This window comes from Balaenoptera borealis, assembly GCF_965194805.1.
Source record: "Balaenoptera borealis genome assembly, chromosome: 2".
NCBI lineage: Eukaryota > Metazoa > Chordata > Mammalia > Artiodactyla > Balaenopteridae > Balaenoptera > Balaenoptera borealis.
In genome coordinates this window covers 66,311,514-66,334,644 of record NC_138867.1, presented here as the reverse complement: position 1 = coordinate 66,334,644, position 23,131 = coordinate 66,311,514, and the positions used below count along the sequence as shown (strand labels likewise).

The 23,131-nt window shown below is 33.1% G+C and overlaps 1 protein-coding gene across 19 annotated transcripts in view; it reads left to right on the top strand.

Annotated features, from left to right (window-relative positions):
* Positions 1–23,131, top strand: part of SSBP2 (single stranded DNA binding protein 2) — a 329,776-nt gene that overhangs the window by 180,126 nt on the left and 126,519 nt on the right. Inside the window, exon 1 of one of the 19 annotated variants that reach the window (XM_082378336.1) lies at positions 12,280–12,782. The exons of the other annotated variants lie outside the window; for them this stretch is intronic. The gene's annotated coding sequence lies outside the window, so the exon portion shown is untranslated. Of the gene's footprint in view, positions 1–12,279; positions 12,783–23,131 lie in introns of those variants that run through there. 19 annotated transcript variants of the gene reach the window in all.

The following is a 23,131-nucleotide window of genomic DNA, read 5'->3' as shown; positions in this document are numbered from 1 at the left end:
ATTTATTGAATAGATGAACATTTAATATGTGCCAGGCCCAATAGAACAAGCACTTTTCATGTAGTAAATCATTTAATTTTCATTAAAACTAGCATAATTGAGATAGATACTCATAGTTATTCCTACCTTTTTTTAAAATTTATTTATTTATTTATTTATGGCTGTGTTGGGTCTTTGTTTCTGCGCGAGGGCTTTCTCCAGTTGCGGCAAGCGGGGGCCACTCTTCATCGCAGTGCGCGGGCCTCTCACTGTCGCGGAGCACAGGCTCCAGACGCGCAGGCTCAGTAGTTGTGGCTCACGGGCCTAGTTGCTCCGCAGCATGTGGGATCCTCCCAGACCAGGGCTCGAACCCGTGTGCCCTACATTGGCAGGCAGATTCTCAACCACTGCGCCACCAGGGAAGCCCTATTCCTACTTTTTAAATGAAGAAACTGAGGCAAAGAGAGTTTAAGATTAATTACTCAAAACCTGTTGAAGACTGTCCTTCCCCTATTGCATTACTTTGGCATCTTTGTCAGAAATCGAATTACCATTCAACTTTGAAGCTATTTCTGGCCTCTGTTTTGTCCAGTTGATCTAAATACCTGTTCTTACGCAATACCACATCATCTTGATTACTGTAGCTATATAGAGAGTCTTGAAATCACTTAGTGTGAGTCTTCCAACTTTGTTCTCCCCCCCACCCCCAATTTCTTTGACTATTCTGATTTTTTTACATTTCCATATAAACTTTAGAATTAACCCATCAATTTTACATAAAAAACTTGCTGTGGTTTTGATTTGGGTTTGCATCTATAGCTCAATTTGGGGTAAATTGATGTCTTGAAAATATAGAGTCTTCTATTCCACGAACATGTCATATCTCTTTAAGTCTTCAATTTCTCTGAGCAATATTTTGTAGTTTTCACTGTACAGATCTTAAACCTATTTTGTTCAGTTTATCCTAAGTACTTATTTTTTTGATGTGATTGTTGATGTTTTTTAAATTTTATTTTGTAATTATCAGTTCATAGCATATTGAAATTTAATAAGCTTTTGTATATTGACCTTGTATCCTTTTATCATACTAAATTTATTTATTATTTCTAGGTACTTTTTGGAAGCCTCCTATGTACTTGATCTTGTTGTTTGTGAATAAAGACAGTTTCACTTCTTTCTTTCTGATTTCTATGCCTTTTATTTCTTTTTCTTGCCTTATTTCACTGGCTAGTTTATTTTCCCTCCAATAAAATGTCAAATAGAAATGATGATGGTGGACATCTTTGCTTTGTTCCTGATGTTAAGGGGAAAGCATTTGGTCTGTCATCATTAAATGTGACTCTAGCTATATAGGTTTCTCAGATTTAGGAAGTTTCAGTTTTTATTTTGCTGCAATTTTTTAAAAATCATGGATAGGTCTTGAATTTTGTCAAATGCAAATGCTTTTTGTATACATATTGAATTGATCATGTGGTCTTATACCTTTATTCTCTTAATATTCATTTTTAAATATTAAACCAACTTCGCATTTCTGAAAAAAAAACAATCTCACTTGGTCATGATGTATTAACCTTTTATATGTTGTTGTGTCCTAATTTTCCCAATATTTTGTTAGAGATATTTGTGTGTACATTTATGAGTGCTGTTGGTCTTTGTTTTCTTTCCTGGTATTTTCTTTGTCTGGTTTTGGTGTCAGAGTAATTCTGGCCTCATGGAATGACCTGCAAATTTTTATGCAGGTCTAGAATTTTGTTGGTGGAAATGTTTTTATTAAGAATTCAATTTATGTATTAGATGTAGAGATATTTAGGTTTTCTATTTTTTTTTAAGGTCAGTTATAGTCATTTTTTTCTCTCAAGGTATTTGTTCATTTCTTCTATGTTATCAAATTTATTGGCATACAGTTATTCATAATATTCCCTTTTCATGTCAGTAAGATAACTATTGCTATACTTTGGTAAGGGTGACCTATGTCTTCTCTACTTTTTTGAGTCTGGTTTATCAATTTTATTGAATTTTCAAAGAACCTGCTTTTGGTTATATTTTCTTTTTAAAAATATTCTACTTTATTGATTTCTGCTTTTATCTTCACTGTTTCCTTCCTTCTGCATACTTTGGCATTAATTTGCCCTTATTTTTCTAGCTTTTTAGCATGGAAGTTTTGGTCATTGATTTTAAATCTTCTTTTCTTATTTAATATTTAATGAATACATTAACTCTGTAGCACTGCTTTAGCTACATCCACAAATTTGGATATAGTCTATTTTTATTATCAATCAGTATAAAGTATTTTCTAATCTCATGTAATTTCTTCTTTTACCCTTATATTATTTAGAAGAATATTAATTTCTAAATGTATGGAGTTTTTAAAAAATATCTTTTTGTTTGTAATTACTAATTCAATTTCAGTGTTGTCAGACAACATATGTTGTATGTTATCTTTTAAAATTTATTGAGACTTGTTTTATGGCCCAGCATATGGTCTATTTTGGTGAATGCTTCAAGAGTACACATTGAAAAGAATGTGTATTCTACTATTGTTGAGTGTAGTATTTTATATTCAATTAACTTTAGTAGACTTACAGATTTATTCTATTCCTTTATATCCCTGCTGATTTTCTCTGTACCTATTCTATCAAACATTGAGAAATGTTAAAATTTCTACCTATAACTGTGAACTTGTCTATTTCTCTTTTCAGTTCTGACAATCTTTGTTTCTTGCATTTTGAAGCTCATTAACTAGGTGCTTGTACATTTAGGATTGTTTTGTCTTTTTGGTCCATTTACTCTTATTATTATAAAACTGTTCCTCTTTATCTCTGATATTCCTTGTGCTAAAGTCTAATCTATCTGATATTTATATAGATACTCCAGCTTTCTTACAATATTTGAAGGTAAGTCCTTTTCTATGCCTTTACTTTTAACTTATACGTATCTTTATATATAAAGTGTGTTTCTTGGAATAGCATGTTCTGTATCTTGTTTTATTACCCACTCTGAAATCCAAGTCTTTTCATTGCAGTGTTTAGACCACTTAAACTTAGTGTAATGATCTGTATTTTGGGGTTGTCTACTATCTTGTTTTCTATTTGTCCCATCTAATCTTTGTCCTTCTTTTCCTTTATATTTGACTTTTTTTCTGATTTTTTAGTATTTAGTTTTTGATATTCCATTTTACGTCTGCTGTTAGGTATACTTCTTTATTTTAATTTTTTAGTGATGCTCTAGAGGTTACAATATCTGAAATATACTTTTCCTTAAGGAAAAAAAAGTTCAAACTTAGAAAATTATTGCTGATTTGGACTGTGCACATCATTGATTAATCAATTACCAGAATTTTGAACTAAGAAGGTTGTAGTTTGAAGATGGTCATTTTAAAGCAAAAATTAATGAGTACTACTTTATAGAGTTCCCTATTAATTTTTCAGATTTGTCTTTGTATTATCACTTCTTCCCTTGTATTAAGGAACATTCTTTTTTTTTTTTTTTTAAGAGAATTTAGTGTATTAGAGAAACTGACAGATTAGTCTTGTGCGTTTTTTTTTTAATATTTTTTTAATCCTCGTTCTTTATTATTTATTTATTTATTTATTTATGGCTGTGTTGGGTCTTCGTTTCTGTGTGAGGGCTTTCTCTAGTTGCGGCTAGTGGGGGCCACTCTTCATCGTGATGTGTGGCCTCTCTAGTTGCGGAGCACAGGCTCCAGACGCGCAGGCTCAGTAATAGTGGCTCATGGGCCTAGTTGCTCCACGGCATGTGGGATCTTCCCAGACCAGGGCTCGAACCCATGTCCCCTGCATTGGCAGGCAGACTCTCAACCACTGCGCCACCAGGGAAGCCCAGGAACATTCTTTTTATCAAACAGACTTTGTCCTTTCAGGTGTACATTCCCAACATAATCTTGGCCCTGTATACTCCTGGGAATACTACTCTTCACTCCTTAGTTGACAGCTTACTTTTTATAGCAACTGTTTCAAATAGCTCCTTTCCAAATGTGCTCAATTTCAGCTCCTCTCAATAATAGCCCGTAACTTCATATCCTTTTTGGCAGAGAAGACCAAGATGGACCAAGACCATCTGGAATGAACGTCATGATATACTGCTTTCACCTCAACTAATTTCTACTTTCTTTACCAGTAGATGATGATAATCTTGTCCTTCCTTGCTGTCTCAGAAGAGAGGTCCTTCTTCCCTTTCTAAACTATGCTCTGAATTTCATTTCTTTGTCTCTTAGAGGTTCTTCTCTCCTGATTTATCATTTTCTTGCACACTTTCCCCATCTAAATAAAACTTCCAGTTCACTGTCTTGTTCCTTTTAACTACCTTATGATTTCTGAACTATCTTTCTTAGCTAAGATTTTTAAATGAGTAGTCTGTAGCTACTACCTGTATTTCCTAGCAACGTCCTTCCTTCTTCACACCTTGTACTATAGCTTTCATACTACAACCTCACTGTAATTATATTTCTTTGCCTTGTTAATTCTTACTTACTTCAACACTAAGCTCCAGAATAATAATTTCCAAGAAGACTTCTCTAAACTCCCCAGATGGACTCTTTGTGAATTTCTCTTTCTTATTAGTGTGTCTAGTTCCCACTTTACACTATATTTATTCCTTTAGAGCTGTAATCATGTCTTAGTTATATTTGCAGTGTTTGATATATAAGTTCATAATTAGTTGTCTTAATTGAAGTGAAAGTCAGTATCTTTTCCTTTCCTAAAACTTTTGATCAATGTGTCATTCAACATTTTTAATATTCCACTTGAAATTGTCTCCTCTCTTGCCTTCTAAACCTTTCTGGTTTATTCCCTCAAAATTCTTTTTTGAGAGCCTATATTTGCCAATATTTGCTTAGCACCATAAAATTACCATTATATATATTTATGTAGCTTTTAGTGAACATATCTTTAACACTTTCTGTGCACCTAGGCACAGGAGATTTAGTGATTGATAAGGCAAAGCTCCTTTAACTGAGAACTTTATTGACTCAAATGAGAGAAAAACACTCAAATGATTATAGTAACTTATACATTACACTATGCCAAGTAATCGGCTTTCTCCTATAGGACATGAGGTACCTTCTTTTTTTTTTTAAGGTTTTCATATGAAGAATTGATAGGAGCACATCTGTGCTTATAAAAAGGTAATTATTGGCAGCCTTAAATGTGGACCTGAGGGAAAGGAACAGGAGAGAAACGGGGCTATTGTAACAGTCTTTTATAAAAGTTGAGGGAAGACTTAATTTTGACAATGGCAACGGAATGAGGATGGGAAAAATACCAAAGATATTTATCCAGCTTTGTTCTTTCATCCATGTTTCAGTGTGTGTTTTCCCACTGGACTCTCAAACACCTCTACTTGTATATCAACTCAAACTAGAAATAAATAATGAGAGAAACAATAGCTAATATTTACTGATCCCTTACTTTGTACCAGATATCATTTTAACTGCTTTATATGAATTAACTCATTATTCCTCCAACAACTCTATATGATAGGTATTATTATTATGCACATTTTCTGAAGTAGGAACCATTGCTCTGAGAGTTTCAGTAACTGACCAGTGTCACACAGGATCCATGTTCTTCTGTTTTGTTTTTTTAACCACAGTACTATATTGTCTGAAACCTGACTTGATTGTTCCTCTCCTGCCTTCTCTTCTAACTGTGTTCATTCCTTTGTATCACCATTTCTGCCATCCACTTTTCCAACTGAAAACCTGGATAATTTTATTTATTTATTTATTTAATAAATTTATTTATTTATTTATTTATTTTTTGGCTGTGTTGGGTCTTCGTTGCTGCGCTCAGGCTTTCTCTAGTTGCGGTGAGCGGGGGCTTCTCTTGTTGTGGAGCATGGGCTCTAGGTGCTCGGGCTTCAGTAGTTGTGGCTCACGGGTTCTAGAGCACAGCCTCAGTAGTTGTGGCACATGGGCTTAGTTGCTCCGCAGCACGTGGCATTTTCCCAGACCAGGGCTCAAAACCATGTCCCCTGCATTAGCAGGCAGATTCTTAATCACTGCACCACCAGGGAAGTCCCAAAACCTGGATTATTTTAAATACTGGTGTCTCTGCTTTCAGTTTTAACTCGTTCTTCTTTTCTCTTTTTACTACCAAAGAAATATCACTATCATCATGTTACTGAGTTGCTTCATATCTTTGAGACATATAATAACTCTCTGTTACTCATTAAATCAAATATATCTTGATATATTTCCCAGCATTCTTGATATATTTCCCAGAATTCCCAGCAACTGGTCCTAGCTCATATATACAACTCCTTTTTCCCCTGATTACCAGGGAGGGACTAATTTCCTATCTTCTATAGTTTCTCTGTAGTTCATTGCTTCCTTTGTGCATTTTTCCATGTTCTTATTCTGGGCTGAATTTTTATTTATTTACTTTTATTCCTTTCTATCAATTAACTTTCCTTCAAGATTCAGCTTAACCATGATTATCTTCCGTGAAGTTAATCCCAATGGTTTGTTGTTTTCCTCTTAATGTGAGTTCCTATAGCACTTATAATAAGCTGTGTTCTGAATTACCTGTGCCTTTGGTGAGGCACTGGTCTCCTGGATATTGCAAAAAGGACTGAGACTTCTCTGGGGATCACCTTATCGGAGCTGCATCAGGGAGTTAGTGTGTGGGGGATAGGTGGTGGTGCCTCAACTTAGGCATGAATACCCATGTTTCTCACAAACATATAAAGAATATGTAATATTTTTGCCAAGGCAATGAAATACAATACAGTTTATGAAAACTTCTTCCCCAACCTGAATGGTGTTTGTTTCCTTATATCTCTCTTTATTTTCCACTTCAATGCAATTTCGGGGGTTAGAATGCACACAATATAGTTGGTTTTACCCCATAGCTATGTTTTTACCATTACATATTATACTTGCTTATATGCATTACCTTACACTATTAAATAATTGTTTCTTACTTTTTCTTTTCTACAGTAAGCTTAAGAATAGAATCTTACATTCCACTTTACTCAACTACATCTTTCAAGTACCAAGTCTAAAATAGAAACATAATAAATATGTTTGTAAATTTCAAATGGAGCAAAAATAAGTTCCCTATATTTATTACTGTGCAGTGATAAATCTAAAACATCTAATGTTTCTATACCCTTTCCCATCACCTAATATATATATTCAAGCTATGAACTTTCTCTAAGTACTGCTTTAACTATACCTTACAAGTTTTGATATGGAGGGCTTTTGTAGTTCAAATCTAAACAATTTTCCATTGTGATTTTATATATTTAGAAATACGTATTTTCAGTTTCTAAAAGTATACAGTTTTGAATAATAAGTTTTATTTCAAATTTTATTGCATTGTGTTCAAAGAATATAATCCATATCATATATATTCTTGGCTTTTTTATGCCTCTTTGTGGCCTAGTTTATGATCAATTTTTTATGAATATTCTAAGAGTGTTTGGAAAAATATATATATTTTCTATCTGTGGGTGCTCAGTCTTATAAGTGTCCATTAAATCAAGCTTGTTAATTATGGTCAAATCTAAGTTTTAGTTTGTTTAAATATATCAGTTTCTGAGAAGTCTCTTAATCTCTCACTGTGATGATGGATTTGTAATTTTGTAATCCTGTCTGTTTTGCTATATGTATTTTAAAAATATGCTGCTAGATGCATTAAGTATCATTATAACTTGCTTGTAATTCATTCCTTTTATTCTTAAGACCCTCTTTTTATCTACTGATGCTTTTTATTTTTAGACAAAACATCTAGTCTTATCTAGTTGAGTAATCGCCAATAGTGATTTCACAATGAAATAAATGGTTATTTTATGGATCCATTTTCAAAATGGTGTTTAAAATGAAGTTAACTTAATGGTGATATGCGATTGGCAACCATATATTAGAACTTGATCTTGAAAATGAATTATGTGGTCATCTTACAGTAGTCAAATTACTATTCAGATGAAATGATGCTAAAAATAAGTTGACATTTCCCATGTAATAGCACCATTGATTCATGTTCATCACCTACAGTGAATGCTAACATGAAGATTGTATAATTTATTTCATTTCAGTGTCCTTTAAAACTGTCCAAGCCTATTCAGAAAATAGCAAAGCAAGTACCAGCTACATTGACTTCTGTCAACTTGTCTTCCAGGAACTTGATATGCTTGCTTGACATACAAGAACATGGGCTAGTTTAGATTTAAGATATTTATTAATTCTGTAAATGACATAACACTTACTTTAGCCAGAACAAAGCATGTCATCATAATAGCATGGATTCAGTTCAGCCATTTTTTTACTGACCACACTCCAGGCACAGCTCGGCGCTGAGTATACAAAAGAGGAAAACAGGTCTGACCCTTTAGGGCTAAGTATTTTCAGACTGAACAGAGAAAATCTCAATGTAATATGGTTGGTACTACAAGAGAATTTATGCAAGAGTTACAGAAACCATAAATTCTTATTCATCATTTGCTAATGAAGGTATATATTGCTATAAGTACATGCCTAAGGTAGTGGTCAGTTGTTTTCTCTGTGATGTAAGAAAAATGGAAAAGAAGGACTTAAATGAAAAGAAGTGGGTTTAAAATTCAAGGTCAATAAGATTGTTAAAGTAGTTAGGGGGTGTGGAATTTCCTTTTTGGAAGTACTCCCTAAGGGCCCAGTTGTTAGTAAATAAATGTTCTTGCTGAATGTCTTACACGTTCTAAATTGAACTGATGCTTCTCCCCTCCCCTTCTTGCACTCTTCCCTCCAAACCTGATGCACATCCAATGCTACCTATCTCATTGCATCCTAGCAATGCTTATGCCAGAAATCTGGGTCATCCATGACATGTCCTTCTTCCTTACTCCCAGTTTGTTGGCCTTCATCAATCCTGGCAGTTTTTTACTTTAAAACATATTTTGAATCCATTCACATTTCTCCTCTACTGCTGCCCAAACACCTTAACATATCACTATGCTACTTCAGAAGGAATCTTCTCTTGGCCCCCTCTATTTCATTTTCTCAAGGGAGCTATCAGAATTACCTATTTAAAACAATAGATCTGATGATCATGTGCTTCTTTCTCAAAACACTTTGTTGACTTTGTATTGGTCCTATGATAAAGTTAAATTCTTCTCTCATACCACACATTGGAATCACTGATTCAGCCACACTGACCTTCCTTAATATTTCTTATACTCTGTCACTATCCTGCCCACCCTAAGGTCTTTACTTTTTAATTCTTTTAGTTTGTAATAATTTAATTCTGCTGCCTCACGTTTTTTTTTAACATCTTTATTGGAGTATAATTGCTTTACAATGGTGTGTTAGTTTCTGCTTTATAACAAAGTGAATCAGCTATACATATACATATATCCCCATATCCCCTCCCTCTTGCATCTCTCTCCCACCCTCCCTATCCCACCCCTCTAGGTGGTCACAAAGCACCGAGCTGATCTCCCTGTGCTATGCGGCTGCTTCCCACTAGCTATCTATTTTACATTTGGTAGTATATATAAGTCCATGCCACTCTCTCACTTCGTTCTCTTTTTTGCTCCTTGATCACCAACACTTTCTTCAGCTCTCTGCTTAAATTTTACTTCTAGGAAATGTTCTATAATCCTCTAAAGTACATCTCCTCCTTTCTTTTTCTAGCATTTATCACTCTGGTAAATAAATATGTGTGTAATTGTCTGTTTCCCCCTCTAAGATCATAAGCTCCTAGGAACAAGAATAAGGTCTACTTGGTGTAGTATCAGACATGTAATGGGCACAAATATTTGTTGGATTAAAAATGCACTAATGAGTGAAAATTATGAGGTCAAAAAATTGATTTAAAAAATATACATAAACCTAAAACGTCTCAATCATGTCATCACTTTAAACACTTCAAATTTTTGCAGTTGAATTCAAAGCCATTTTATGTGGAAAGGCTGTCTTATTAAAAAATTTTAATTCAAAAATTTTTTTATCCTTATTAAGCACTATTTACAAAACACTATACCAAATGAATTTTGCCTGCTTCCAAAAAGCAAATTTTATTTTGTTTAAGGATAAAAATTTCTTATCTTGAGAATATCCAAAAGAATGTGGTACAGTGTCTGAAGGAAGATAGTTCCCTAAAAGCAATTCCAGATGTTTTGAGGAGTGTTGGCATACTCTAGAGCCTACTACCACTTTGTAATGTAAGATTTTGTATATTTATTTTAAAAAGAAGTCACACTAGCTCTTTATGTTGAAACTGTACTTAACCATCCTTTTCTGATAACTAAATATCTTACATATTTTATATCAGTGAACATCAGTGATTACTGTAGAGCATTGCAGTTGAAGGTTAGAAAAAAATGGTAGATCAAGTTTGGCCAAATGTATCTTAACCACTGTCCCATGAGATTTACTTTTTAAATTAAAACAAATCTTTAGCATGATTTTCTTTACCTTTGTTTCCCTGTTTTAGTAGAGAGTACCAGTTATTTGCTGAATTTCTCATTTTTTAGTCTAATTAACTGTATCTTTATAGGTACTATTTTTAGAATCTTTGATAGGCATTTTTTAGATTATCTCCCTAACAAAACATTACACAGATATAAAAGCACCCTTTGCAGGTATCCCTTAATCTTATGTTTATATGTGCTAACATACAATAATGTTTTGTTTTGTTTTGCCTGTGACCTCAAATACCTCCAAACCCAGTGGCAGAATTAAGCCAAGTTATACTTTACATTAATAAAGATTTAGAAAACTGGTTCAGTGGCTTAGCCCATGTTTTTAGTTTGGAGGCAATATAAACAAATATTTTCATTTATTATCTTATTATTATTTTTATTTTGTGACTTTTATAATCCACCTGTTATGCCACTTTCAAGAAAACAGTAACTAACACCTTTTAAAACTAAACAATATTTCTGTTCAAGTTACTTTCAAGTTCTCTTTTTATTCATAGTAACAACTTTTGAGGATATGAGATAAATGTTGACGCTTTAAAAGTTAATCTTTGTATGGAAATCATTCTAAAATATTGTGATGCAGTGAAATCATTTAAATTTCCTTTTTTTACACCTATTAAAATTTCTCCTTAAGCGTATTTGAACTATTCATTCTAGGTAAAATTTAAGAACATTTAGAAATTTGTTGTATTAGGTATATATTGTTTCAGGTCCATGCTAATAATGCTGTTAAAGGAAAAAACTCAGAATTACTGACTTTAAATTTCTTCCTATAGAAGCTGTAAATTACAAAAGAGAAAAAGATATTTCAGAGAAGGTGTGCCTTTTTGCGTAAACTTTTTAACTGACTCATAAGGGATGTGACTTTTTAAAAGATGAGTATATAATGGTTATCTTCTCCCTGGAAAAATTAAATACACAAACAAAAATTACAATGATTCTTGCTATTGATACAGAGCTATACTTCCATGACTGTAATTTGTTCTATGACAAAGTTTTAAAAAAGAACTTCTTAAATAGAGTTCCTTTGGTCATGCAATCAGAATAAGTGTGACTTGGATTCTAAGACAAAGCCATTGTAAGATGACAGAGGAAACAATTGAGAGAGGGTGTACAGCAGACCATTGAGAGGAAGTCAAGACAGGTTAGTAGATGTGCCTTGGAGATCTTAGAGACTGATAGTAGGTAACAGGCAGAGGTATGTGCAAATGGTCATCGTTAGGATACTAGAGAATGAGTAATGGGAATATTCTGCAGGTGCAAAAAGCTATGCATGGGGGTAGGGGAGGGGGCATGGCAAGAAATAACGAGTAGAGATCTAGACAGATGAACTGTTGGTGTCAAGGGAATCCAACTGCAAATACTGATGACTTGACTATGGAAATGGAAGTCCAGTGGCAGAACGTACTCCCTCAGAATTAATATGAGGAAAGAACTCAATAGAATGTTTTCCTCTTGTCTCTAAGGCAATGAGATGCTAATTAGATGGGAACTGGGGCTGAAAGTCCAGCAAATGGAAGTAAGAAATGGACCTTTTTCTGGTACAAGGATTGAAGCTGGATCCTAGTTTCTTTGAATCAGTGTACTGGGTCAGGGACCATTAGCAAAGTTGACATGATGGTGAATCCTAAACTATGGTTTCAGTTGTCTTTGTATTCTCCCTATAGCTTGGCTGGAGTCTAGATGGGATTGCTGGAGACTTCATTTAATAGTTAAGGAGTTATTCCTTTGTGGATAAGAAGAAGGCAGAGTTAGAGTCCTGGCAGGCAATCATAGCTGAAGAAAAGATGCTTCGTGTGCCATTCTTCTCACTATGCTTCCCTACTCTTAACTGTGGAAGGGAAAAAACTGAGGGGCATGATTCACAGCCACTAAAAGATTTGTGAGACCAAGAATACTCAACTGTGGAAGGGAAAAACCTGAGGGGCATGATTCACAGCCACTAAAAGATTTGTGAGACCAAGAATACCACAAAAGTAAGCTTTGTTAAACCTGGGAGATACTTTTGTTTATTTTTAATCAGAAGGACAGTTGATTTAATCAAAATCATAGTATTTGCAAACAAGCACTGCACAACAGGGCAAGTGCAGTAACCTGTAAGGACCCATAGAGTTCCCTAGTTTCTAGATGCCCCATGGAAAATGTTCTTCAAAATGAAATAATAATTTTGGGGGAGGGGTGTATTAGTTTTCTATTGCTAACTTAACAAACTGCCACAAATTTAGCAGCTTAAAAGTTTATTATCTCACAGTTCTGTAGGTCAGAAGTCTGGGTTGACTAAGCTGTTTTCTCTCCTCTAGGTCTCACCAGGCTGAAATCAAGGTCTGGGCCAGCTGGGTTCTTACTAGGAGGCTCTGAGAAGAATCCACTTTCAGACTTATGTAGGTTGCTGGTAGAATTCAGTTCCTTGTGGTTGTAGGAGTCGGCCAGAGGCTGCTCTCAGATTCTAGAGACCACCACGTTCACAGGCTCCAGGGATTAGGGCATGGATATCTTTGGGGGGCTATTCTGCCTACCACAGAGGAAAACAATTTTTTGCCAAAGGATGACTCTGATTATCCAGTTTCTCTTACCAATAAGAATAGTTAAAATACCTAGACCCCAAACAACTAGAAGCTTAGGGATTTTTTATACTGAATCAATAGTGTAGAAAAGAGACAAAGGCTTCCATCTTTGAGGTCAAAAAGGAAAAAGTAGGGCAATGACCAGAATCTATAACTGTTAAAAACTTGTGAAAGAGGGTAACAACATTAGTATTTCTAACAACTTTTCCTTGTTTTTCCTTTAAACTATGGTATTATGAAATACTGTTTAAGGTTATTTTATTAAATGTTTGACTAAAATGTTAGTTTGTGGATTGCGGGGTGGGGGAGAGGGTGTTTAATGGAAAAGCTCACAGATAGGCCTGTAGTTTGACTATGTGGCCATAATGCAGGCTTAATGCTGTAATAACAATTTGCCCAACCTCTGAAATTCATATGAAGACAGTAAGTGCTTCTTGAGCACTGAACTTATATGAATGCTAAAAGTGGTGTCTTAAATATCCCCATTTTGTTTCATTTTTAAACAGAAAATTTTATATGCTATTTATATGAGTTTCCTTAGTAACTCATAATTTTGAGGAGTAATTGCACTAGGTTCAAAATTCTTTGTTATCAGAATGAATCTGCATCTTAGAACAGCCCCAGGTACATAGTAGGTACCTAATATTTGGGATGCATGTACAGAAGTGAAGATATCACCTAGGACTTAATTGTCCCAAAGCAAATTCTTTATGTCAGCCCTTTTTCTTTCTTTCTTTTTTCTTTTTAAATTTAATTTATTGAAAATACAGAGGTGGAGAAGAGTTCATGTGGTAGTGCAGAGTCCCTAAATTCATCTTGGGAAGTACAGTCTTACCACTTGTTTAAGCTGAATTTTTCTCTACATTACTGTAGATTGGAGCCTAATTTCATTAGCTTATTTCAATTATATTTTTTTCTACATGTTATTTTGAAAATTTTCAAACCTATAGGAGAGTTTAAAAATAGTACAATGAACACCAAATACCTCTCACCTAACTAAATCTACCAATTTGTTAGCCCTTTTTCTTATAATCTACCTTTTCTGATTAAAGCTGAATAGAGAATTCAGGGAACCTGATTTCTGAACCATGAAACATGGCTGCTGTTTTGAAAATTAACAACTAAATCAAAGGCTGCCTGCTAAAGTATTCTTTAGGAATGAAATAATCACTGTGTTTATCAGGGTCTTTTTGCATTTCTCTTGCACTTAAAACATTTTTTAGCACCCATAGCTGCTTCGCTTCTGTTGCCTGTCATATTTCCCACGCTTCTTGGCTTTCATATGAAAAAGTTAACATTTTGTAGAAATTACCAGCCAGTCAAAGCACTCTTTTTCTTCTGCATGGCAAACATAAAGCTGTAATATTTAGATCAACTCTTTTACACTTTATGTTTCTAGGCGCTCAGGGGCTACTTTTAATTTTGTTTTTAATGCTCTTTCTGGGTCTGTCCCTCTTTTGGAAGCCTAAAGGGTTGAATACTATACTCTGGATAATTGTTTTTGTGAAAGCACATATAAAATATTTCTAAAACAAGCCTAAAAAGTATACAGTAGTCAGTGATGCTGGTTCTCTGGACTCTAAGAGGGTGACTGAGTGGAGTGGGCTAGGGTAGAAGCATGTGGCACTAAAAATGAACTTGTGAAGACAATGCTAACAAATGCCCAGGAATAATGAAAGTGATTTTTAGATTACTTCTAGGATCTAACTTTCCAAAACAGAAAAACTGGTTCTTCATGGTCTGAAAATTAAAATGTTTCATGTCTTATTGAAATAAGAGTTCTTTTTTTAAGTTAGAAATACTTGCATTTTATTTAACCTTAAATTTTAGGGATTAGGTTTGTCTTAAGTTAGCATTTGGTCTTGTTTTATAGCTATTGACAAAACTGGCAGTGTGTATTCTTAATCTATAATAATTTTTATTTATATTAGAAATATGAAACTTCAGAAAGTGTGTGAATGTTTTATTAAAAAATCAATCAGTTATATCATTCTAACAGTTAATTTTATGTATCCACCCACCATCTTTGATAGATTATTTTTTACCATTTCCGTAATTATAATCATACACCCAATTCTATATTTGGCATGTTTTACATAGCACTATATCATAAATAAACTCCTATGTTTCCCAAATAATTCCACTTGTAACTACGATTTTTAATAGTTGAAACATGTTCTATCATATTTAGACACATATATGTCTTATATGTGCTACAATTTATAGAAATATTATATTATTGCTGAATTTGGGGGTTACCTCGAATATTTCTTACTATAAATATATGACAGTGAACATATTTTATGCATACTGTTTTTCTCATAGTTCAGAATTTATATTTGGATAGTGTCTGAACAGAAGGATTACTTAGTTAAAATTTATTAATTTTTTTATAGTACATGATATGTACATGAAATGTGCTTTCTACAGTGTACTAACCAGGTTCCCATGCCACTAATAACCTATTAAAATCCTGTCCTATCAAGATTCCTAAGCATGTTTCCCAAGTTATCAATAATATCATAACTATTTACTTAGTTGCTAAAAACATTTACAAAGAATGACCCTTTAAGGTTTGCCAGATCTTTCCTTTACATCTATTAACTGAAAAGATTTCCCCCCAATTTTCTAGCATTAGAAAAAAGTAACCTATGTGTGATCATTGAAAAGGTTCACCTCACTGTAGGCAAGAAATTTAGAGATCAGTACCTAGAAATGGAATGGAAACATTTGGGAATTATAAATATCAAGAAAACATTCTTCAAATCTTTAGAAGAGAAAAACAGATTACACCCCACGGAACAAAAATCAGGATGGCATCAGACTTCTCTGCAACACTAAATACCAGACAGTGGTGGTGTCTATAGTTTTGATGAGAGTCAAAAAAAGACATTTGCACATATAAGGATTTGGAAAATGATATTCATACATCATCTAGCCAACTAAGAAATACATAAAAATTAAAACTCATGAGCAGCACAGTTATGTTATTGTTTTAAACTGATAGGGAAAAAAAACTAGACAAAATTGGAGTTGTATTTGATACTGAAAGTATAATTATAAAACTGAATGTAGAGGTCAAAAATTATTACTGAAAGCAGAGATGATGAAAACAAGAAGTTTATGCCTAAAACTCCAGATGTTTATAATAAGGGTTAGGAAATGGAAGAGGGAGATGTAGAATAGGAAGAGAAAGCTAACTTCATTTTTCATAAAGAAACATAAACGATATTGTTTGTCTTAACGTTGGTACCTTTAAAGCTTAAGATAAAGAAAAGTTTCTTTTTTCTAATTTTAAAGGACATCTCATTAGATGCATATTAGAGTGCTTTTCTGCTAACAAGTGAAACAGGTAGATAAAATACAGCATAAAGTTTAAAAATAAATGGACGGGAGATAATTTGATATATGAACACACAAAAAAGCTGAGTTTGCAATGTCAATTTTGGGCAAAATAGATTCAAGGCAGTGATCATTAAACATGAAAAAGAAAGGAGAAATGGACAAACAACAATAATAGGGTATTATATATATTTGAAAGAGCAAGGAGACAAAAATTAGAAACAATATAAAGATATTAGGCAAATGGATAAAATGTAGAGCAGAAACATGGATATTTTATTAAATATCCCTGGGAAATTATGAAAATTGGTCATTGATTAGACCACAAAAAATTATTCAACAAATTCCTAAATACAGAAATTGTATAGTATATCTTACCTGGACACAATTGGGAAAGCTAGAAATTAAACAGGAAAATAAAACCTCCAACCATTTGTAGATTAAAGTATATCTTTGGTTAAATCTACAAGGTTTGATATTGGTGTTCTCGTTTTTTTCTAAATCATCTAATCAGTATAATTTTGGTTTCCAGTTATATCCAGTAACTCTTTGGGAAATCGAAATTATACTTATTGGATGATTTAGGAAAAAAATCATGAACACCACCATCAAACCTTGCAAATGCAATCAAAGGTAAATTCAGAGCGAAATTTACAGTTTTATATTCTTTATATTTTAAAAAAAGAAAATAAATTAGTTACTAATCTATTAAGAATTTTTAAAATAAACGAAACCTTTTTTACAAAAAAGGAAAATAGAGATAATTTTTTAAAGAAGAAAACATATTAATTAAACAGAAAAAGAAAGTGAACTAATAGAACAATTCCTGGCAAAGATAATGATGAGAACACTAATTCAATTTAGGAGAGAGAAAACAAGTCATCATCTGTCTAGTGCCAGCAGTTCAGTAAGGCAGTCCAGGGCAGGTGGGCAGGCTGTGCTCCACAAAGTCATCCAGAGACTAAGGCTAGTGGGTGCTCTGCCATTGTTCAGGACATTGGTTTTGTAGGCATGACAGAAATTAGATCTCCAATTAAAAAGTAGGAGGCAGTCTAGAAGTGGTGCATACCTCTTCTGTTCACATTAGTAAGAGCCTAATTCTTGGTGAGAGCAAGGGAGACTGAGCAATGTCGTGTAGCTGGGCTGCCAGGTCTCTGGCTACAGTTCTATTACCATAGAAGAAGAGGGAAACAGATGTTTGTGGTCTACTGGCAGTCTCACAGCTGCTACAGAGGACCTTTTTAAGCATGTGAAAGTGGTGTGTATATGAATAATACTAAAAATCTCAATGAAATGAAGTTTTCTGGGAAAAATATAATTGAACAGAATTGAAGTAAATAGAAGTAGAAAATATAAAAAGAATAATGGCCATAATTACTTCCAAAATTGCCTTTGTATTCAGGCAGTTTTACCCGCTGCATATTTTTTAACTTTACAAAGTAGATAAACACCATATTATGTAAATTTCTTGAGAGCATTATAAAAGAGTTTGCAACCCAGTCCATTTTGAGAAGGTAGAATAATCCTAATGTTTACATTTGAATATAATCCAGCAAGGAATTTTCTAAACCTGTCTCATTTAGAATATAGATGTAAAGATCCTAAATAAAATATTAGCTAATATAATTCATTAGACTATTAAAAGGATCATCCATGATGATCAAGCATGACTTATCTCATAAATACAATGATAGTTTAAGAAAACTATCAATATATAATTACTTATAGCCCAAAAGAAAAACCAGATGATACCAATCAAATATGAAAAGGCAAAGTGTCTTTGCCAAAAGAAAACCAAATAATACCCATCAAATATGAAAAGGCAAAGTCTCTTATTGTTCCTGATCTTTGAAAATTGTTTTTAAAATACTAGGCATAGAAATATTTCTTAATATGATAAAGAACATGTCTTCAACCAACAGCTAAAATATTTAAGTGTGCTCTGCATTAAAATTGTGAAGACAGGAAACCTACTACAGGGCCCTGATTAACCACGGTTTTGATTTCTGCAGTTTTAGTTACCGTCAACCAAGTTCTGAAAAAAATTAAATGGAAGATTCCAGAAATAAACAATTCATAAGTTTTAAAATGCGGACCGTTCTGAGTAGCATGATGAAGTCTCACCATGTCCTGCTACATCCTGCCTGGGACGTGAATCATCCCTTTGTCCAGCTTGACCCACCCATTAGTCACTTAGCAGCCGTCTGGGTTATCGGATACAGTGTAGTGGTATCACAGTGCTTGTGTTCAAGTCACCCTTCTTTTACTTAACAGTGGCCCCAAAGTGCAACAGTAGTGATGCAGGCAATTCAGATATGGCAAAGAGAAGCTGAAAAGGGCTTCCTTTAAGTGAAAAGATGAAAGTTCTCAACTTAATAAGGAAATAAAAGCAATCGTATGCTGAGGTTGCTAAGATCTATGGTAAGAAGGAGTCTTCTATCCATGAAATTGTGACAAAGGAAAAATAAATCTGTGCTAGTTTTCACACCTCAGACTGCAAAAGTCATGCCCACAGTGCATGATAAGCACTAGTTAAGGTAGGAAAGGCATAAAATTTGTGGGCGGGAGACATGAACAGAAAACGTGTTCTGATTGACAGCATTGTGTTGGGCCAGAAAGCATATCGAGCCTCTACAAAGACTTCAACAAGAGATCCTCTGAAACAAGTGACACCAAGCCATTTACTGCTAGTAAGGGATGGCTACACAGATGCAGGAATAGGTGTAGATCAGAAAATATAAAAATTACCAGAAAGGCTGCTGAAGAAGCTGCTGCCGCATTTCTGGCAGAGGTAAGGAAGTTGATTAAGGAGAGAGACCACATTCACATAACTTTTATCACAGTATATTGTTATAATCGTTCTATTTTATTATTAGTTATTGTTGTTAATCTCTTACTGTGCCTAATTTATAAATTAAACTTTATCATAGTTATGTATGTATAGGAAGAAACAATATATATAGAGTTCAGTACTATCACAGTTCAGGCATCCATTAGAGGTCTTGGAATCTATCTCCACAGATAAGGGAGTCTACTGTATGACCATTTTAAATGTTTCTCAAACAATACTTATATCTGACTTAAAAATAGTATAAGTGTGTTAATAGTAAAGACAAATAATTCTCTGCCTGGTCTCTTCCTACCTACTCTTACCTTTAATCCTCCTTCCAATTTCTAATAAGTATATCGCTATTTTAGTTCCTCTGTTATTACCTTCACAATTTTACATATGCTTAAAGTATTTTTTCCTTTTCCACCAAATGTAGACTTTATATCTTGATTCCCCAGTGTATAGTTAGGCAGCTGGTTCTGTACCATCCTTAGTAACTAAAACTGTTAGTTATTTAATGTGTAGAATCTTGATAAATGCTAATTATGTTATAATCAATTGCATCTTAATTTTATTTTTAAGCAAAATTTTATTTTATGCCTATTGTTTTGAAACCTCCTTACAGAAGTATATACAACTTTTTTTTTCTACCAGAGGCCACTAGTGATAATAACTAAGGTCAAAATAAGAACTCTTCTAGCTTTTATTTCATATTTTTATTTAAGAAGGGAAAATATAAAATAACAGTATACATCCCTGTTCTTTAAATTCAGAAATAGGGAATTAGAGAATAAAAATTATTATTAAAATTCAATTATATAATAGCATTTAAGAGAAGGGGCAAAATGGGAAATGGTGCTGGACATATATGCAAGGGAAAATAAATAATACAGAGAGGAAGGGGCACAGATTGATTTGTGCCTTCTTATAGGTAGAAAGATATAAAAACAGAAACTCCAAGAGAGTAGACTTAAACAAAGATAAATATATAGCAACATGAAGAAATATTTCGTGGTGACTCTTTATAAAGTTCATTTTAATATATCCCTGGAAAAGCAAATAATTGTTCCATAATTTAGTTCATTTGAAAACACCAAATTTAATATATTGTATTTATAAAAAGCAGGTAAAAATTATATTAGTGATTTGGGAAAATATTTTAAAAATTAAAATTTTCACTTCCAAAAAACCTTGAAATTCAAGTCACATGACAAAGTAAATGATTTAAGAGCAGTTAGAAAATACATATGTGAAAGTATATGTTAAAAGCATACAAAGTAAACTAGTAAAAAGGAAAAATACTTTTAATGATAATTAATATTTTTACATTGCTCCAAAGTCTTATGTATTCAGTTTAGTTAGAAGAAGTATTTTAAAGCCATATTATTTATATGTCTTTCTTTTTTACAAGAGAGAGAATATAAAAAGTCAACCCTAAATAATTGTGGATATATTATATATAAAGGATTTTCCATGGTATTCTAATGGGAATTCACACAAATCCAGCGAAACTAATGCTTTGTAGTAGTTCTTAGTATAATTAAATTATTTGCTCTCCTTTTTTAATTCAGTCACAAACCCCCAGAATAATATTATACATACTTTATGAGTTTGAGACAACAACAACTTTCTGTGGATCCTCAAGTCATGAGATAAATTTGTCTCATGAGTTGGAAGTAAACTTGAGACAAGTCTCAGAAATTCCAGCAATGAAACCCAAGAAATGTGGTACTTCTCCCGTCTACATTAAGCTCTAATCCCCAAAACTTGATTCTTATTTAGCCTACAATTTCAAAGCATGTATTATTTATTATTGCTACTGTATATAAATGAGCAAGTTAGGCAGTTTGAGAAATATACTCTTTTACAAAACTTAGAGTACCATTTAGTGTAGCTCTTCAGTGTTTATTATCAGACTAGTATTTGTTACTGATCAGCATGGTGTACCAAATGGTACTCTAAGCTTCAGTCCACACAGTACAATAAAGGAGGGAGTTATCCCTTGTCAATAAATCACAGAAGAATGGATGGATACTTTAGATCAAAAATGTGATCCACAAAGTGAAGTTTGGACTGCAGTGCTCTATACCAGTGCTTTGTATTGGGTAAATAAATTGGATAATTACTAGTATTCTGTTCACTTCAATTTGTGTCCTTAGGCCAAGCCTAGAAATTGCTATTACACCAGAAAACTAAAGCATCATGCTCTATACTAGAAATTATGTAGCTATAAAACTCTTTATTTTCAAGACACCTGTATTGTTATGGCCAAAGTATGATTATTATGCAAGAAAAAATTTCTATAAAATTTTTGTGCCACTGTGAGGGAATAGGTGCAAACTATAAAAATGTGAGACATCTTTAAAATGTAGAAGGCAATCTCAACAACAGAGTAAGAGACATATTTAAATCAGTCACCATAACTTGATCCATTCATTTGTTTGGTTGATTCATTCCTTCCTGACTATTCTATTTAAAATTATAATTCCTACCCACTTTACTGGGAACTGTATTTCCTGCTCTTTCTTTTTCTCCATAGCACTTATTGGGCTTTCTTTCCCCCCTTCACTAGAATGCTAACTTCAAAAGGGCAAGGATTTTTTTTGTCTGTTGTGTTAACTGCTGTGTTGTAGAGCTTGTAAAAGAATCCTTGGCAAGATATATTTTGATTTTGATATATTGAATTTATTAAATAATTTTGAAGTCATAAAATGAAAATTCAGAAGGCATCTCAAAGATTTAACTTGCTTAAATCTTCATCTGTATCATTTATTTTGTTTCACTTTTAAATAACAGCTGAAAAAAAAATCCTTAGGAAACATATACAATGAAGAACTTAGAACAAAAAAGCTAGTGTATTATATACCGTTAAACAATGTAGTCCCCCCGAAAAGAGAAAAAATAAAGGAGCCAATGATGACCCAACACCTTTACTTGTTAAACTTTAGTTTAGATGCAAACAAACATTTTTTTCCCTTTAGATAGGCAAAAGCTTTTTTAATATACTTGCCAGGCAACAAGAATTGCAGGAGAAATAGCATCTTTGAACAACACTAAGGAGGTGCAGCAATTCACTGAATTCTGTTTTGTTTTTGTAAACCTGCTCAACATTGTAGTATACATTTCTATAAAAGCATAGGTGAGTGTGTTTTACAAACTTGTCTCTTTTTACATCTTTTTTATTGCAAAAACAAGTTTCTATTCTGCAATTAATTAGAACAATAGTAACATCCTATGTCTAGCTTTCAGTACTAAGAGTAACTTCCCCATTAAAATAATTGACTGTCAAAGGATGTAGATCAAATCTTTCTTCTTGGATCTGCCTGTAACCATATATATTTAAACTAAAAGAAGATAAATGTTTGGTGGTAAGTTTTTCTCTTACTCTAACATTGTGTATTAAAATTTTATGCAAGTTTAATTAAAATGAAAAACAATTTGCCTTTCATTTTTTAAAAGCGTCAGTGTTGATATTATAACGCAAAATAGAGCTATCTGACAAATGGTAGGTATTCAATTAATGTACACTGAATGAAATTGCATGTTTTTGCTTAAAATGGGATGATAGATTGATGTTTCATCTTAGTATCTAAGAAATATTATTTCTCCTTTTATACTTCTATGCTTTATCAGAAGTTTAGAATGTTGGCATTCATAGGTAACCAACATTTTAGATAACCACATTTAAATCTAGGTTTCCTCAGGAAATACTAAAATCATTGGCTTTCAGTGATAATAACTTCCAGTACTATAGAATAAACATGTTTTAGTATTTTTATCAATTTATATGTTGGGAAATATATGCTACAAATATACTGAGATATTACATCTTCTAATGGAATATTAATTCATGAATGAATAAACTGATCTACAAGTGAGAAAAGTACAACAAATACACTAGATCCAGGATTTGTTTTGAGTTCTTTTCATAACAGAACTGTTGAATTCATACTTATCTGTCTTCAGCATATTTCTGCTCCCTTCTTGGCTGTTC